This window comes from Pinus tabuliformis, chromosome 8 (assembly GCF_031772625.1).
Source record: "Pinus tabuliformis cultivar Carrire ecotype Pingquan chromosome 8, CPIR1, whole genome shotgun sequence".
In the NCBI taxonomy this organism is placed as follows: Eukaryota; Viridiplantae; Streptophyta; class Pinopsida; order Pinales; family Pinaceae; genus Pinus; species Pinus tabuliformis.
In genome coordinates, this window is record NC_142294.1 from 388,260,093 (window position 1) to 388,274,261 (window position 14,169).

Sequence of the window (14,169 nt, forward strand, 5' to 3'; positions counted from 1 at the left end):
AAAAATTGGCTGTAAAGCCATCAGGTCCCGGCGCTTTGCCATCCGTCAGTTGGGCCAACACATCCTCCACTTCCTGCATGGATATTGGCTAAAGTAACATATTGTTGTGGTCCTCCATGATGATCTTTGGAATATGCTGCGTGATAGAATGTATTGCCTGAGTTCTGCTACCTGGAGGCTCTCTAAGAGTGTCCTGAAAGTGCTCTTTGAATTCTTGTTCCATTTCTTCATGCGCTTCCAGACGTTCTCCTTGCTTATTGTTGATGAAGGCGATGTAATTGTGCATTCTCCTTTGAACTGTGGTTCTGTGAAAGAATTTGGTATTTTTCTCTCCATCCTTGAGCCATCTGACCCTGGATTTTTGACGCCACAGTGTTTCTTCTTGTTTCCGACGTGTTTCAATCTTGGTTAAGAGTGACTTCTCCTGTTGCACATAGTCTTCAGTTCTGCCTTCATAGATGATGCGTTGTTGCAATGTGTTCATTTGCTCCTCCAACATTTTCTGATGGTCGAAAATATTTCCAAACTGAGAGCGATTCCAGGATTTGAGCGCTTGTTTGAGATATTTTAACTTTTGCTGAAACTGGAACATTTTGGCTCCTTCTGGGGGATTGAAAGATTTCCAAGCATCGATCACAACATCTTTGAAATTAGGATGTGAGAACCAAAAAGATTCGAAGTGAAAGGGTCTGTTGCTCCTGGCACCTGGACGCAACCATTGTAACATTATGGGCCAGTGATCAGAACCTACTTGAGGCAAGATGGAGGCATGAAAGTCCCCCCCCCATGTGAATAGCGTTGTCCGACATGAGAAATCGATCCAGTCTGGAGGCTATCTACTGTGAACCCCTTCTTTTATTGGTCCATGTATAAGTGCCATTGGAAGTCTGTAGGTCCATTAATTGATTTCTGTGGATGAAGTCTTTGAAGCCATGATTATCTTCATCTAGCCTCGATCGTCCACCAAACTTTTCCTCCAAAGAGGTGATGATATTGAAATCACCCCCACAGATCTAGAGGGGAAAGCACCTGTCAGAGTTGAACTCTGAAATATTATCAAGCAGATCCAGTTTTTTTTGTAATTCTTGCGGAAAATACACATTGGATAGATGACCGTGGATATTGGTTCCGCTTAGGTGGAAGGTAGTCTGAATGAAGAAGTGAGAGGCATGGAAGTCATGAAGGTAGAGCTCTTGAGGATTCCATATGATTGTGAGCCCTCCAGAAGCTCCAAAGCATCCACTGAGACTGAACGACACCCCAGCCAGGCTTTATTTAGTATTTTTCCCAGAACTGTACTATTGCATTTTGTTTCTTGAAGGTAAATTATTGAAGGCTTGTCTTGCTGGATCATTTTTTTAATCTTCCTGTGTTTTGCAGAGCCATTGAGCCCTCGCACATTCCATGAGACGAGCTTCATGGGGAACAATGGGGAAGAGTTTTGTAAAACTTGGTCAGCTTGGGGAATCTACCAGAATCCACCAACATTTCTCCAATAATGATAGTCCTCTGCAGATCCGTTTTGCGTCTGCGTTTCTTCGTCTCCTTCAAGATTTTTTTCCCATCCCAAGGACTGCCTGCCTGAATACCAAGATATTTGTTGTGTTGTGCTCTAGTTAAAACTTCTTCTAGTCTTTCAATTTCTTGAGAGTGTATAGCGCTGAATTCCTTCTGTCTGCATGGTACTTCCAGCTTGAGTATATCCAGACCTGCCAGATCCACACTTTCTGGTTCCTCCTCCATGTGTATCGGTGTATTCTGTTCTTCCTCCTTTGAATGCTATTGCATGCTTAGTGCCAGAGCTGCATCTGTCTCCATGTTGGAAGATTGTAGAGCTGTGTCTTTGTCTTTATTTGCATTGGAGGTGGAGGCGGGGGTGATGATGGATTCGGAGGCCTGGAGGGGATCTGTAGACTTGGGCGTATGAGGGGGAGACGAAGGAGATGGATCTGAGGGGGGGATTGAGAGGTTGTCCTCCATGCTGTTCTTGGAAGTCAGGATTTCAAAACTGTTCCGAATTATGGGTTTCTTGAGATTTTCAGGATCCACTGAGTGTTTCTTAGCATGCCTTCTTCTACTTGGAACTTTTGTGAACCCCTCAGCATCTTTGCTTGCCTCTGTGACAGGGGTTTTGGACTGCAGATTCAGAGGGAAATCCCTGAAGAGATGGCCATGTTCATGGCACTTCCTACAGCGAAAGGGAACATGCTCGTAGTCTATTGTTTGAACCCATTCATAATCATCATGAAATAAGCTTACCGAGTCAGTTAGAGCTTTGGCGAGATGCATGTGAACACAGATCCGGGCATATGAGGTGTATCTTCGGCATTTTGTTTCCTCAGCGACCTTGATGAAGACCCCCAGGTTGTTACCTATGTCCTTTAGGGTTTCCTCGTTCCAGTATTCCAAGGGAAGAGAGTACATTCGGATCCATACTGGAGCCCAGTTGAAGTCTTCCTTATCTGGATTGAACCTCTCAACCCAATCACGCAGGTACAAGCCGGCTGAGTTGAAGAAATACGGGCCACCCTCGAAGATACGCATTTTTTCCTCCAGACAGTTAAAGGTAGTGGTGAAGAAGCCTTTAGGTCCAAGCTGCAGGGTGACTTGACCTTTTGGCTTCCACTTGGAGGCAATCCAACCTTGCAGGGCTTTTTTAGTAGGCCAAAATCCAAGAAACTTGCCTATGAGGGCATGATCCCTCATATATTGAATCTGGCTGTTGATGCGCTGACTGGGGAGATCTATTTTGATTCTTTCAGTAGATTTGGGGATGCATGTTGCAGAGGACGCTTTGGGTCTTGACGTCGAGTTGTTCTGGTCAGAACCTTTATCTTTAGCATTTGATGGGCTGGTAGCAAAGTCACCATCATTATTTACGGCTTGATCAGTTACCCGCTCTGCCATTGGATCAAAACCGGAACATGCCTTTTTTCCTGCGCTTATCGACTTGTCAGGAACGGGATTAGAGGGGGGAGAGGGGGTCATGCCCGCCCCTCCGGAGAGTGGATTCATGGAGGCGTCATCAGCAGAGATGCCAGAGTCTGGAGACAGAGAGCACCTTGGGGGAGAATACCAGGAAACACAGGAACCCTAGCTATGCTGGTCGGCCCTGAGCGCCATCGTTCCTCATTAGATTTTGTATATGTTAATAATCGCAGTCGTCTTACTTCAATTACATTGGTGTTATTCTTTTATTTTGAAGCCATACTTTTTATCTGCAAAATAATTTTTAAGACACATAGAAATAACAAAATAATTATGTACATCAATAACATACTTTTATTTGATGAGGAAAGCTAAAGTGTATAAATACTTGTGTATTTAGAGGATAATTAGGATAATTATTAGAGCATTTCCTCATATTTAATAAAGCTTAGATGATATTGTATACAATTTTTAGAGCCTTGCTTTTGAAAATGATCATTTTTTTTGTGATTAACTGAAGTTATTTACGATTTTTACGACATGTATTGGTTAGTAAGTTTATGGGGTTAAATTATACTTGTAGTTTCATTTCCACAAATCCATGATCATGTCTGTATCTTAGTGTTTGGATTATCATTTTTGGGTATTGAGTGGACCATATGAGGGAGCACTATTTCACATAATTTTATCTTTGTTTCCATGCGAGAGAACAAACCCTAATTTCCTGTATCTCAATTTATTTTTTTAATTGTGTTTTAAAGTCATTATCTTGGTGTCCATTTCCAACAACGATAATCATGCAACCCGATATGTGGCACTATTTCACACAATCTTATCTTTGTTTCCATGTGAGAGAACATACCCTAATTTCCCTTATCTCAACTTATTTTTTTAATTGTGTTTTAAATCCATTATCTTGGCGTCCATTCCAACAATGATAACCATGCAACCACATACATAAAATAACTAAAATGTTACCTACTACGAAGCATATTTCCTTGATACATATTAATAATGTTTGTTGATTTTTATTAAAATTAATAGTGTTAATATACAAATAACTTTCACAATGTAATATAATATTAAACAATTTTTAAAACACAATATTATGAAATAAAATAATTTTTTTTTTTTGTGATAGTGAAAAGTTAGATAATAAAAACATTTCTTTTAAAATGTTATGTATATGTCTATATTAAAATTTTAAAATATATGTAATAATATTGACATTTTTAGTTTATTAATTTAAAAAAAATCTTTAGTTTTTTTAATAGAAATAAAATTCTAAAACAAACCATTCATTTCCTTGTCATTTTCTTAAAGTCTAATACACCAAAGTTGATCTCAGTAAATACTAATAATCATCATGGTTGTCGTCATCAATATTCATATAATTGGTATAATCTTGAAATAGGTAACCAGAAGATTGAGGTGAATTGAGGATGCACAGATAAACTGAGTTGAGAAATAGTTTTTGTTATTTTCACTTGTATAGGATTGCAAATTAATGACTAAATGTCTCATTTGTGGTTATTGGAGAAATTGACTAGTTATCATTGAAGATCTCATCCTTAGTTGCCTTCAATGAGCTAAGACTTGAATTGCCTAGTAAAGTGCAACTTCTTTCTCTACCATTATCATCTACTTAAAGAAACAACAACATGATACTGAGAGATGGATGCCTTTGCTCCTAGAAAGTATGTGATGAAGAGGATTTTTTTTTTTTTTCTGTCAATAATGACATATATTACATTATGGAGAATGAGGGTGGCAAGGGGCCATGTGGTCTCAATTTTCTTAATTTGGTACATTGATCAAAATATATGCATTTTCCACTTATAGCATGTTCAAAAAGTAGTAAAGTAAAACATGACTTACTAACAAATATCATCTACCATGATTCTTCAATACATATACAACAAGTAGCAAGTTGTTAGTGGGGGAATGTGGCATCTATGCTTGCCGAAGTCAAATGGCTCAATGCTTGCAACACACTCAAAACAACCCACTAACTCAACATTGCATTACATGGTATCTTATTTCGATTCTCTTTTTGTTTTGGACAAAACTTTGCTACACATATATGAGGAACTCATAATTGATCTACCCTACTTTGTAGCCCTTGTTCAAATGTAGGAGTTGGTTTATACCTTTTAAAGTTCAATAATTAAGCTAAGTGGTAGAGATCGCTAGCTATGTGGCCTTATTATTATATATTTTCATTAATATCTACATATTATCACATGATCAAATTAACTGTCTTTCCATATATACATATATATAGAAATGGAAAGACAGTTAATTTAGGATAGTGATGATCGTGAGAAGAAATTGATGAGTATGCTTTGCAAATGGTGTTAGTCTTACTACAAGTGGCATTATTTTTAGGTTGAATTGGAAGTACATGGATATCACATTGTTACACTAGAGCTTTCATTTTTATGGTGGGCACGTGTAAAAATAGATATTATAATGCTTTCTATATTACGTTGAAAAATTGTTGTTGCTACTCATGCCTGTAGTTGATGAAAATAACAACAAAGTTGCAACTATGATTTCAATTAGAATTAGTTTTTTGTAGAATTTACGGTGGTAATGTGGCAGATGAAGATGAAGTGGAAGTGGCAAAAATGAAAAAAAGATATTGAATGCATTTTGTAATCAAACAAGAGAGGGAATTGGGTATTAAGGTGGACTTGAGAATCTAGTCCATGTTTGATTTTTAGCGTGTATGTTTTAATTTGTCACTGTTATTGTCTACTATACCCGAAATACAATCTATGATTCCATGCTGGACAGACAATGGGAGGTTGGTTTGTACACAATAAATTGTTTTAGCTCTGGCACATAAGGTTTTTGTTTGTAATAAAAATTTATTGTGTTCAGTGGGAAGTATTTAAGAAATAGTGAACTCTAAATATAACTAAATGATTCAACATAAGTATAATTTTTTAATAAGGTTAATCTTAGCAATCTGATTGAAAAATTGAACTAATAAATTATCTATTTTTGTCAACCACAATCATAATATCAAAAATATTTTATAAAGACATTGTTCCATTTATATTACAATCAAAATATACAAATGATCAAGATATACACATCGTGAAATTAGCGGCACGTGGCAAGAAAAAGGTTGTCCTACAAACTAACAACCAGCGTCGGCATGACAAGTTCATCTTTCACGTTGCCCTTGGAACTAACGATGAGCTTTGGCATGACGCTCGTCCTTTATAAGCTTGCATAGACTAGCCTTGGCATCATATGGTAGTCCTTCATAGATAAGGAGCAGGTCCTTAAAGACTTCAAACACACCACTAAACAACTAACTATCAACCCACCTGGCAGTAGAAGCTTTGGAATTGAACAACCAACCTTTGAATGAGACCCTGGTCCTCCGTTGCTCAAGCTCAAGCTGCAAAATTTAATGGAGAATTGTATTTGATTGGTTAAGGAAGCTCAAAGATGTTGCTACTTTGGTTAAGGAAAGTGAACACTGCTATGTATGAGAGAGAGAATTAAACTGGGTAGAGTTGGGTTGTTCACAACAAGTTCGATTTCAAGTTCAATTTAGGGTGCCATTGGCAGTTGGGTATCAACTCACAGCAGTCACCTCAGAAAACCTTTAGAAAAGCACAATCCACAACTCCCTTGATCATAGGTGGAGGCACGGAACTCGAGGACTAAGAAAGTTGATAATTCATCACAGGTCAGTGGCCTTAAAGGGTCAACTCAAGGAGTTTTTTACAAGAATTTCCATTGCGAGAGAGAGGACGAGGGCATTCTAATCTACTACTGTGTGTGGGTGTCATGCATAGTTGGAGTGTACCCATCTCACCCTTCCGCTTCGATTCTCGTGGCCATGGCTCAGACTCCAAGCTACCGGTTCCATTCTTGCTACGTGCAAGGTCTGCACTTGATTCTCGGCTTTACTCATGTTCTATCCCATTTTTTTTTTACTTTATTGCAGAATTGCAGTCACATTTCCATTATCATAGGGAAAGGGTATGGGCTCGACAATTGTTGGAGAGAGAATATCCTAGAATAGTGAATTGGTTCACGGTACCTCAGTATAGGAATTAGTTTCTATTTTCTAGGGTATGGTTCTAACTTCCCTAAAACTATGATTACTATATAATGTGTGATGTACATGGGCAATGAAGAGTGTTTTGCAAAGCCAGACTCTCCTGGTTTAGATCTCTTTCGTAGAGCTGACCAGTGGGTATTTCTTTTAATTCAAACATCACTTTTTAACATGGTATCAGAGCGTCAAGGCTGAGAAACCTGTTCATTGAGTGAAGGATTTGAAAGGTGCACCTTAGGCGGAATCATTGCATGATTTGGGGGAAAAATTGCGTCGATCCCACTGTGAAACTTGCGCGTATTTTTATTTTTCCGGCTGTCATGAATATATGTTATACAATTGCACCGACCGTTGTGAATCCGTGGTGCTAAATTGCACCAACTGTGCAAACAAAAAAAAGGGGCTGCTTCTTGGCAGTGGTTGCTGAGAGAAGGCTGCGATGACCCTATGCGTGGAGAGGGTGCACAGATTACAAGGGATCAGCCAGTGCTAGAGGCTGTTGAATATACCAGAAATCGGGCTTGCAAAGATCAACGATTTCTATCTTTGACATAGATCTGGGGTAAATCTATATATATATATATATATATTTACCTGTCAAATATTTTAATCACCAAGATGAATAATCAAATGATTGAAGCATACTTGAATGAGAATAACAAGCTCGATGGCTCCAATTATGCGAATTGGAAATTCAAGATGTAGACTTTGCTAGAAGTGCAAAGTGCTTGGATGATTGCAAATGGGGATGAGCAGAAGCCAACAGCTAGATCAACATCAATACCAAATTGGGAGAAGCAAGAAGGTAAAGCAAGGACACTGCTGAAGATGTTAGTGAAATACTGCATCATACCACATATCAAAGAATGTAAATCAGCAAGTGAAATTTGGGGAATTTTGAAGGATTTGTATGAGATCAGGAATACAAATTGTCTTCTGTTCCTGAAGAGCAAGATCTTATCCCTGAAGATGGAGGAAAATGAAATAATTGCTTCCTTCATAGCGAGGATCAAAGATCTGAAGAACAAATTGGCAGACATTGGTGATACAGTTGTAGATACAGATCTAGTAACAATTACCATGAATGGTGTGACCGATGACAATCAAATGTTTATCACTGGGATAAACGCGAGAGAGACAATCCAAAAGTTTGAAGAAATGCCACGAATATTAATGCAAGAAGAAGAAAGAAGATCGACTCTGAAGCCCCAGAGTGCAGATCTTGCGTTGATGGCGAAGAAGAACTTCTTCAAAGGAAAAGGAAATCCGCAATAGCAAAACGGAGGAAACTCACAGAAAAGACCAAATCAGACTCAAGGTATGCATCCGAATAGAAACAACTCTGAAATTAAATGTTTTTATTGCGAAAAACTTGGTCATATAGCTAAGGAGTGTAGAAAGAATAAATATCATGAATAACATTAGAAGCAGAAAAGACATGCAGGTCATGTCGCGAATGATAATCATGAGCAGAACTTCAGATTGTTGATGGTAGACTTTGATGAGAATGTTGATCCAGACATCTGGTATGTAGATTCGAGAGCATCAACACATATGACGGGGAGCAAGCGATGGTTCGAAGATTTTAAAGAAATCAACGACAGAGCACAAATATACCTAGGTGATGATAGAAGTCATCAGATCAAAGTGTGTGGGAAAATTTTGGTCATTTTACCTAATGGTACTGTAAGACAAATTCATACTTGTCATGTATGTGCCCGGTGTAACAAAGAACTTGATTTTTGTATCCATGATTACAGATCAAGATCTTAAAGTTGAATTTTTTAAATCTAACTGTTATATTAAAAATTTGTTAGGTGGCATGAAGACTATTGCTACAGGAATTCGAACAGGAGGTGTGTACAAATTGGATGTAAGACCAGCACCAGTTCGAGATTTGATAGCCGTGATTTTGACTACAGAAGAGTTGTGGCATCAGAGGTTTGGTCATATCAACTACAATGATTTGCTTTTACTTCAGAAAAAGGAAATGGTAAGAAATCTTCCTATGTTAAAACAAGTGCATAATGATTGTGATGCTTGTACATTAGGAAAGATGCATAAAGAAGAATTCCCTGTTCGAGTAGAAAAGAAACAAAGAGACATACTTGAATTAGTGCACTCAGATCTTTGTGGACCCATGCAAACAAAGTCATTAGGAGGTGCACTGTATTTTTTATTGTTTATTGATGACTGCACAAAGTTTTCTTGGGTATATTTTTTGAGTAAGAAAAGTCACACATTTGAATACTTTAAGCAGTTCAGAAACATGATTGAAAAGCAAACAGGGAAGCATATAAAAATTCTTCGCTCCGATCAAGGGGGAGAATACAGGAAGGATGAGCTTATCAAGTATTGTAAAGACCATGGGATATTACAACAATTCACAGTACCCCATACTCCTCAGCAGAATGGAGTAACAGAAAGAAAGAATAGAACATTGGTGGAATGTGCTAGGAGCATGTTGAAAGGTAAGGATCTTTCGAATGGTTTTTGGGCTGAAGCATTGAATACTGTAGTTTATTTGAAAAATAGGAGTCCTACAAAGAGTCTTGAGTTTAAAACTCCTTATGAAGCATTATATGGATTTAAGCCCGCAGTAAAACATTTAAGAGTTTTTGGGTCTAAATCATTTGCTCATATTCCAAAGGAAGACAAAAGAAAACTAGATTCAAAAGCCATCAGATGTACCTTTATAGGGTATTGTTCACAATATAAAGCTTATATATTATTTAATCCCTCTACTCACAAGATTTTTGTTAGTAGAGATGTCATATTCCATGAGCAAGATCATGAAGAATCTGATAAGCGTAATGAGGAATGGGATATTCTGTTCTTGGTGGAAGAAGGAAGTGATGAATCAGGTGATGGAAATGAGTAACAACAGGAAGGAAAAGAAGGTGATGCAACAATCAAGCCGAGTCCAGCAAAGGGAACTCAGAATGGGTCAGAAGCTACACCAACGCTTAGAAGATCAGGTAGGAAAACTCAATTGCCTACTAAATACAAGGAAAATTCTTTTATAACTAGTATGATGAATGTAGTTGAACCTTATAATTATAAGGAAGCAAATGAATATAGTGAATGGAAAATAGCTATGGAACAGGAATATGGATCTATAATTAGGAACAACACTTGGGAGCTGGTTGAACTTCCTAAAGGGAAACAAACCATAGGTTGCAAATGGTTGTATAAACCAAAGATTAATGCAGATGGAACTATAGATAAATTAAAAGCTAGATTGGTAGCAAAGGGGTATTCACAAAAAGAAGGCATTGACTATGAAGAAACCTTTGCCCCCTAAACTAAATACCATCAAAATATTGATTGCTTTAGCTACTAAGAAACATTGGATGATTCACCAACTAGATGTAAAGTCTGCATTTTTAAATGGAGAATTGAAAGAGGAGGTTTATTTAGAGCAACCTGAGGGGTTTGTCTAGAAAGGGAAAGAAAATTTAGTCTGTAGATTAAAGAAATCTCTTTATGGATTAAAGCAAGCACCCAAGTCCTGGTATGAAAAGATTGATTCATTTTTTCTCCAACTTGGCTACAACAGATGTAAAAATGACCCTAATTTGTATACCATGAAATATGAACAGGGGCGCATAGTGTTGATTTCTTTGTATGTAGATGATTTAATTATTACAGGTGATGCTATTGCTCTAATCAAAGAAATCAAGCAACAAATGTCACATGTGTTCGAAATGAAAGACCTTGGTGAATTAAGATACTGTTTGGGTCTTGAGATTTGGAGAGATTCAGGACAAAATTTTCTGTCCCAGGGTAAGTATGTTAAAGGTCTACTGGAAAGATTCAGGATGGATCAGTGTAAGGCTGTAGCAGTACCATTATAGTAGAACATTAAACTTCAGAGTGAGGATGGCTCTAAAGAGGAAGATGCGACACTTTATAGACAACTGGTTGGGAGCCTAATCTACCTGACCACTACTAGACTAGATTTGGCTTATGCAGTCAGTGTGCTAAGTCAATACATGTCCAAGCCACTTGAGAGTCATTGGAATGCAACGAAATGTGTTTTGAGGTATCTACAAGGTACTATAGACTATGGTATTATTTATACTGATTCCTCTGATGTTAGATTGACAAGATTTACAGATTCAGACTGGGCTGGAAATGTAGACGACCGTAGATCCATAACAGGCTATGCATTCAGCATTGGATCCGAGGTTATTACATGGGTTTCCTTGTCTTCAGTGAAAGCAGAGTATCAAGCTATGTGTGCAGCAACATGTGAGGTAGATTGGTTGTGGAGACTTCTCCAAGATGTCGGGGAAGAACAGAAAGATGCAACAAAAATCAGATGCGACAATCAAAGTTGCTAATAATCTGGTGTTTCACAAGAACACTAAACACATTGATACACAATTCTACTTTGTTAGGGAGAAAGTGCAATCAAAAGAAATCCATCTTGTATATTGTAATACATGTGATAATGTTGTAGACATTTTCACTAAGCCTCTTGGCAAAATTAAGTTTGAAATGTTTAGGGAGATGTTAGGCATATTTGTGAACCCATTAGTGTTAGAGATAATGGAGAATATCCTATAATATTGAATTGGTTCACGATATATCAGGATAGGAATTAGCTTCTATTTTCTAGGGTGTGGTTCTAACTTTCCTAAAACTATGATTACTATATAATGTGTGATGTACATGGACAATGAAGAGCGTTCTGTAGATCCATAATCTCCTGGTTCAGACTCTCTTTCGTAAAGCTGACCAGTGGGTATTTTTTTAATTCAAACGTCACTTTTTAACAACAATTCACCCTTATATTGTTCCTTTTGGCTAGCTGTCTTTGTAAGGTTTTGGCTCTAGACTCGAAGATCGTTTATGGGTTCTAGGTAGATTGATAAGTTTCTATTGCTAATGAGTTGAGGGTTTCGTTCAAATGTCTACCGTTTCTGGTTGAGAAAAAGTAATACAAACAGGTTAATAGATTGTTGAACTCATACTTATCTTGATTTTCTTTTTGATGTTGATGAATGTAGACTTGTAGATTTTAATTTCTATATTTCAAGTGCGTGTTTATGTAAAAAAAATTATCACGATACGGGACCTGAAGTTCGATTTCAACGCACTTCTTCCATAATCGCAGTGAGTATAAAGTTAGTAGAATCCAAGCTAGGGTTTCGACCTTTAGGAAGGGAAAATGGTTTTGCTTAAATTCCATGTCAATATGTTATTTACCAGGTCTTTGTTGTAATTTTCCTTCTGCTTTCAAATTGAAATGCAATTGTTCTTGTTTAATTGAAATTGTTGTTGTTTCCATTGGATACAGAGTTTAATTTGAACACTAGAGTTGCGTTATAACGAATAGTGTGTGATAGAGTTAAGGCGAGCCTTGCTTTTTATTTAAATGTACAATCAAGGAAACGATTTTAGTAGGCAATTTTTTACATGGTTCGACGTGGATTCCGCATTTAAATGTACAATCAAGGAAACGATTTTAGTAGGCAATTTTTTACATGGTTCGACGTGGATTCCGCAAAGTTTCCTTGTCAGAAATGGGAGAACAATTGGTTGAGATATGTTGTTCGTCTCCATTTGCAACTAGCAGTTGAAAATCTGGCTACATCAAGGTATGGATAAGGTATGTATAAGTTAGTTCTTTGCCAGATTCACGCGACATGATTTCAACTTTGTTTTTCTCAGCATTTTATTTCTTGTTTTTCTCATCATTCAGTTTTTCTGTAAAATCCTCTAAAACTCTTCAAAGATATAGTTTAAGGGTTGTGTAAACTCTTAAACTCTTTAGTAGCAGCAAATCTATCTTCAAAGAGAAAATTACTGTAGAACACAACACAAAATATGGTTAAAAAAATTAAAAAATCAACACTTTCAAATTTTAAATTGTCTGGAAAATATTTCTCGTTTTCTGCCCTACTCGACTAAACCATATATAAGGAAAGGCTCCTTCTCCTTGCTTTTGTACCAAGCAAATTTAGAGTATGAATTACTCAGAGTTTCAATTTATATAGAAAGGTCTCCACTTTGATCGACTGTCCTTGTGTTAATTTTGTAATTAAACTTTTGTTTTCATTTTTGCAAGTGCTTTTTTGTTTTCGGTATTTGTTAATTCACATTATTTCCTGTACTTTTCAAGCAAGAACGAGAAAGATTAAAACTAATTTGAAACGGACTTGGCAACCTTGAACTCTTCCCTCCAATCATTATTTTTCTTGGCTTCATCCTGAACTTCAAGTTGGGGAAGGAAGAGAATGCTATCCTGAATAACCAGATGTATCAATGGTTAAATTTGTAATATTTCTTGGGTTTTTCTTTATCAACATTGCATTTCATACCAGGAATGCATTATTAAAAATGGATACTGTGAATGAATGAATTATTTATTAAACACACATAATAAAAAGATACATAGATACAGAAAAAGTAAATGAATTTAAAAGAAAAATAAGAAGATCATGCAAGATTTTCACTGACATTTTTTTATTATTCTTGTTGGTGCTTCGAACTTATGAAGCATGCAATTAACAAATTGAATTTACTTACCTATCTATAATGCAATTATGCATGTTTGCAGGAGCTGCAAACATCAAACATCAAGGTTGCATCCAAAAATGATGCAAAATGCAGTGGCTACACAAACTGGGTAAGGAGTTGTTTGTGTAAGGAGCTGCCAGTTCATCGCTCTATACTATAAACAGTGTATAATACTGCTCTTTCATATTGCCCGAGAAGGTGGGCTCGGGGCCAAACTAGCTAACTATTCTTGCAAACAGTAACTTGCTTTTAAAGACGGACCGACAATGGAGAGATCAGAACAAAGGCCACAAAAACCAGGAGAAAGGCCACGAAGACCCTGGAGAGACCCGAAGAAAGACCACCTGCAAACGAGAACACCAACACGTACTTACATGTGGTTGTACGTGTACATTTGCATGTAGTTGTACTTGGGAAGATGGGCCACTGATGTTGGAAAGTAATGCTAGAGTAAACACTAGCATTACTAACTAGACAACATTTTTAACTCAAAGAATTCTCCTTTAACCTAATTTTTTTTTAGACATTATAATTGATTTTAGCCTCATTAAGAGGCCAAATAAGATCTCAATATTGTGATTGGATTACGAAACTCAATGTTGATATTTAATAGACTCAGCAAAATGTGA